The sequence below is a fragment of the Propithecus coquereli genome, unplaced genomic scaffold (assembly GCF_000956105.1).
Source record: "Propithecus coquereli isolate 6110/MARCELLA unplaced genomic scaffold, Pcoq_1.0 Scaffold63, whole genome shotgun sequence".
Lineage (NCBI taxonomy): Eukaryota > Metazoa > Chordata > Mammalia > Primates > Indriidae > Propithecus > Propithecus coquereli.
The window spans coordinates 5,513,746-5,519,609 of record NW_012152285.1 but is presented as its reverse complement, the minus strand read 5'-3'; the positions used below and the strand labels follow the sequence as shown (position 1 = coordinate 5,519,609).

Genomic DNA, 5,864 nt, shown 5'->3' with positions numbered 1-5,864 from the left:
ACAAACTTCTTTGGAGGAAGGATAATAACTTCAGTTTACCATTCATTAAATTTCTCTTTGGTACTGAAGTCTTGTTGCCTGGGACATTGAAATAATGTCTAAGATAGAAATGAGATGATTGAGAAAGGGAAGTGTCTGGAAGAACATGGCGGTACTTTAAATGCAAGTACCTCCAGTAAGTGATTGTAAATGTGACACAGAAGAGCCAGTGTGAGTGTAGAGTTGAGCTGAGAGATTAAGTCGTCAGTGCTACAGAGGGGAAAAAACCTTAAGAGTGATTAAGTTCACATGAGGTGCCGAGGATAAAAGGCCAAATACAGCTTCGGTTAATGGACAGGAATCAGTAAATGGAGACAGAGAAGCTGTAGAGGTCAGAATGGTAGTGAGAAGGCAGCAGAGAAAGTATGTGTCATGGAAACCCAAAATAGGGAGCGTTGGAATTGATGGGTGATCAACTATTAAAAGCCATTCAGACACAACTGGGTGAAGGCTTGGAATAGGCTATTTAGTCTGGCAATTAAGAGGTCAATAGTAGAGTTTGAAAGTAAATGTGATTGGGAGCAGGAGTAACGCATCAATGAAAGGATGGAAGGATACTGGAAGAAGAGGAAGCAGTGTAAACAAACCTCTCAAGAAAAGAAAAGCTAACTAGGCTAGATAATTAGCCTCTTGGTAACTGGGGTTAATCACGGTAAGCCTGTGGATTTAACAACACCTGTCAGCAAACAAACGAACAGATGTAGCCTCCTATGGTAATGTAGAAATATTTCTATTCAGTGTCTGTATCTTCCTACTTTATTGCATTCTCTTTGATTTTGCTTGACACTGTCAGTTTATTTTAGAGAGATTGGGGATATACTGGGGCTCATTTGTTGGATTAATTTGATGACTTCCTCTTTTCTGTATCACCATTATTGGGCAATTTCATGTGGTTTAAATCAATTAAAGGGAGTAAGAAATTATTTTATGATCAGTAATCAGCAGTATGGTAGTACAGGCACATTCAGAACCCTGGGGAATTGAGACATGTTTTCTGTTTTCTGGTTTTGTGGCCTAACCACCCATTTTGACTATGACCAGCAGAGTGTGCCCAGTGGGTCTGAATGTCAGCTAGATGCAAAGAGGGTGTGGCTGGAGCCCAGTGAGCCCAAGAGAGGGTAAGAGGGGACGTTACAGAAGAAGGGAGGCTAAAGCACTTTAGGAGAGTCTCACAGGCCTCTCTACGGACTTGGCTTTTATTCTGGGTGAAATAGTACAGTAGTCACTTATATTTTCCAGTTTCTTACCCATATCTTCTTTTCATATCATGTCACTGATCCTTTTCTGAGGTTTTTTTTAATATAATTTTATTATTTTTAAGTTCCTATAAAATTGCCAACAGTCTTATTGAAAGTTGCATTTTATAGTTTATAAATTAGAAGTTGTTGACATCTTTCCTTAACTCTTTTTGTAGTAAGAACCATAATAGTTTCAACTGAGAACATATTCTTTCTACTAGTGGTGCTGCTGCAGCATCTGGTAAGTTAAGAGTAAATTCTGCTAAATGGTGATGTTCTTAGTTCCAATTTTCTTTATAGTGACATTTTAAATATTTCAGTTCACATATCTTCACAGCTTTATCTTTTTGACTTCATTCATAGCACCTGTCCTTTAACAAATACTTTTACAAGACAAAACTTGTAGAATAAGTTACCTCTATGATTCTTTTAAATGTGTTGACATAATATTTAGATGCTGCGAAATAGTAGGTTTTATCCATTATTCCAGGATAGAATATGACTTTGTCCTGTTTAACTGGAAGCCCTTTTACAAATATTTTTGTGCAATAATTCTGTGTCAAGCATATTATTTCAGTGAATTCCCAATTATTTTTAGTATTGCAATTGACTTCTGAAGCTAACACCTGGAGTTAGGTCAAACTTCACAGGTTAAGGGCATAGTCCCCCACTAGACTGTCCTCACTTCAGACACCAGCCACAGGCTGAGGGATTTCTAGGCCACCTGCACTTCTGACCACCAGTTACACATTCAGGGGTTTCCACTACCCCTTCAGGTTTAATAATTTGTTATAACAATTCACAGAAAAGTACTGTACTTACAATTAAACTTGCATTTTAGCAGAAAAACAAGCAAATCAGAACCAGCCAAAATAAGAGACACATGCGGCAAGATCTGGGAGGGACCCAAATGTGGAGTTTCCATGTGCCCTCCCCATGGAGTCAGGACATATTATCACCAACCAAGACTCTTGGAGAGCTCTGAGTATGCAGGGAAGCTAGGTAAAAGTGGAACTTCCATGATTAAAGCCTGTGGCTTCTGTTTTGTATCATTAAATGAGTGAAAAATAAAAAGGCCAACACAAAAAATAAATAGAATTAAAGCATCAGATATTAGAAAATGGAGGTCACCCATATTCCTAAACATTGATAACAAGATTTTTGTGGAAATCTTAGTTTACAAGCAAACAAAAATAAGAGTGTTCTACAAACAGCATATTCCATGTGCCTAAAGGGATAGGAAGGAACTGAGGAATTGGAAAGTCTGAGAGAGCAAAAAAAACAGAGATAAGAAAAGCACTACTTCTGTTTGTATCAAGAAATAGCTTATGATTAAAAAATATTCCGTTTCATACCATGCAAGCATACATCAAGTCAGATAAACCCTATAATGTAAAGCTGCTATACGCCAGGGCAGTCACATCAGCATTTGTCCCCATACTCATGAGATTGGTGGGTTGAAAGAAATTAAGATAACAAGGGAGTGAGGCAGGGCTGGCATGCAGACCCTCACTTGCCATGAGGCCTGTTGACCTGCCAATAGTCATACGCATGTTTTAACACGGAATCACAACATTAAGACTGGATCTGACCAAAACACAGGCGGGAGGTGTCACACAGGTAGAATCTCCAGATTGGAAGGAAGCGTTTAAAATATACCAACAGTGGTTCGGAGAATCTGAGTGAGACTCTACAAGCAGGCAGAGCCACAAAAATGAGAGGAAAGAAAAATATGATTGAGTATGCCAACATAAAGCCCAGGCCGATGAGAATTCTTGGCATATTTATAGGAAATTGGTAAATAAATAGGACTGAAGAGGCAGTAATTATGCAGAGAGTTTGAGAACTGTGTGTGTTTGGTTAAGAAGATGGTAGCATCAATTGCTAGCACTTTTTTATTTTGTTTTGATGTAAGCTAGAATATCATGTTTATGATTGCCAAGATCTCCCTTTTTATGATTCAAGCCCTTTTGTCCCCTTAAAAGACAAGAGTAGGAAATATGGTGCCTTGAGTCTATATAAAAGTGTGTACATATTATCCTAGGTTTGTGTATATCTCAAAGACCCCTTCCCCCAACACATATTTTGCTGTCTTCTCCCATTTCCATCTCCTCTTTCCCATATTTTACCCATCTATAACTTCTGCTCAAAAGATGAAAGGATTATTATCCAGAGAGACAAATGGACTGATTGCTGCAAATCTTACCCTTTATCCTAAGAGAAGTCAACTCATCAACTTTCTAGCTCTTGGTATCCTTAGCATCTACTTAAGAATGTAGGCTTTTTGGATATCTTTGGACAGGGGGCCCTGCCACATACTCAGCATCATTAGGTTGGGCCTAGTGATCCAAAATCCATCCAAAATTCATGGATTCTAGAGACAGGAGAATTTCTATAGATGCAGTAGATAAATGTAAGCTTGTGACGATCTGCAATAGATTGTCTATTGCAGAATCGTAATGAGCAAAAACACTACAAACAGTATATTTGTTTGTAGTGGAGCTAGCAACTGGAGCAGCAACATCTCCAAATACCCAGTGCTTAACTGGAAGGCCTGAATGGTCCCCCAATTCTATTGACAGGATTATTACATTAGCTAGCTATTATATCTGTTATAATAATGTGCTCCACTGATGAAGGCCTTTGCTATAATTGTACACTATAATAAAGTTGTTGTTTACAGATTCAAGGAGTTGATCTTAGAGGGAGAGGAGTCTGATAAATCTCTCATAGTTCCTGTCCTGCTGGTTAATGTTTTAGAGTTGCAGAATTCAGAGAGCCAGAAACCACCCGAGTTGCAAACAAAACCTCAACTCTCACTGCCCACCACACCACACCTACCCATGTTGAAAGACCAAAAGTAAAGGAAGAAGCCTCTGGAGAGAGTATTAGAGTGGACATGAGGTATTAATATATTTCTATAGCAAAAAAAAATTATATTCTTTGATTTAAGGGGAGGAAAGTAATAAATAACATAAAAGATTAAGGTGAAAATCACCAGGAAACTACCTAAAGAAAGTTGAATTTCATCTTGACATTATCTTTTAAAATTGCAAATATGTATGGTCTTCTGAAAAGTGCCATCTCTGAGCATCATTTGGCAATTTTTCTCTTCAGGAGTCAATCCTCCACAATCCATCACAATTCCAAGTCATGCTGTCAACTTTTACCTGACATCAATCACAGAAGACTCTGACACAAACTTCACTTTTAGTAAGTCCAGAAAAATATCAAATTCAGTAAAAGAATTATTGGAAGAATAAAACATCAGAGCTCAATTATATGTCATGTTCTGAACATTTTCTTTTGGCTAATTCAAAGGGCTTGTATTGGGTAAAGACCTACTCAAAATTAGAAATATGTTAAATATGTCCTTTAATATTTTCCCCAGAAATATTCAATCATTAGATTGAGCTCACATTAGCCAGATAAACTGTAGAAAGAAAGAGAAGCCATTTTTTTCCAAAAACACAACATTGAAGAGGAAACTGCAACAAAAATATTTTTAAGGAAAAATATATATATATTGGGCTTCAATTTTTCAGTGAACAAATTCTTTAGATCATGTCTCATTTCAGCTTGCCTATACATATACAGCCAAAGGGTTATAATGACAATTTTTAAAAATATATTTCTTTGAGCTTAAAACTTATCATTTTCTTTTTTTTTTTTGTAAATGAAAGACTTTAATATCGCAAAAGAAAAATAAGATGAAATAGGTTTCTCTAAAGGAGAATGTCAAATCCAGACTTAATATAAAGAAATGTACATTCTAATATATGAAAAGACATTTTATTATTACTATTTTACTGTATAACATATTAGTGAATACACCAGATTACATTTTCTCAAATGGCAAATGAGGCACATTTCTCTCTGATTCCCTGGAGAACCTCAATATTATCTGTCCTTTGGAGGATTCAGTTTCTTACGACGAGTGTGATACTGTCCACGAGGATATCAACAGTGCTTAGTAGTAAAGAACATTTTGCTAAGTTGTTCTATGATGGGTCCTTGCTCAAGGTTTTAACTTTTTTCTACTAATTTGGTTTTCAGCACATGATCATGTGTTTCTTCATTATCGTGCACGGGATCTGGTCGAGGGATAGGTTTTGTGTGTTCGTATGGAATGTCCACAGAACGGTGGTAGCATACTATCGTCCTGCCATCAGATGTCAAAGCAAGCTCAACTTTGCAATTATAGTCATCTGGTAGAGAAGAATATGTAGATTTATGACAAACACAATATAAAGCTCCATTTTGGATTGGAAATAAATGTTTCAAGATAGTTCTCTTTGATATCACCCATTTTATTGCTGCTACAGCCATGGTGTTCAAGATGCTTATCAGGTGGTATGAAAAAAGATGTTTTGAAGAAGAACTGCTTTTAAAATCTGCTGCTAGGCACACCAATTTTCATCCCTTGACAGCTCCTCACTGTGAGCCCGCCATCTTGTTTTCAAAAACTTGTCATTTTCTAATCAGCAACCAAGGAATCTGACTCTCCACCAGTAAATCCACCCAATCAGGCTGCTGGGAGTCTCAGCAACACACACAAATGCCAAACCTAGCAAGTTGGCCAGATTT

At 37.2% G+C, this 5,864-nt stretch overlaps 1 pseudogene; it reads right to left on the bottom strand.

Annotated features, from left to right (window-relative positions):
- Nucleotides 1-5,113: 5,113 nt before the first annotated feature.
- LOC105822678 lies at nt 5,114-5,606 on the bottom strand (annotated as a pseudogene).
- Nucleotides 5,607-5,864: the final 258 nt, after the last annotated feature.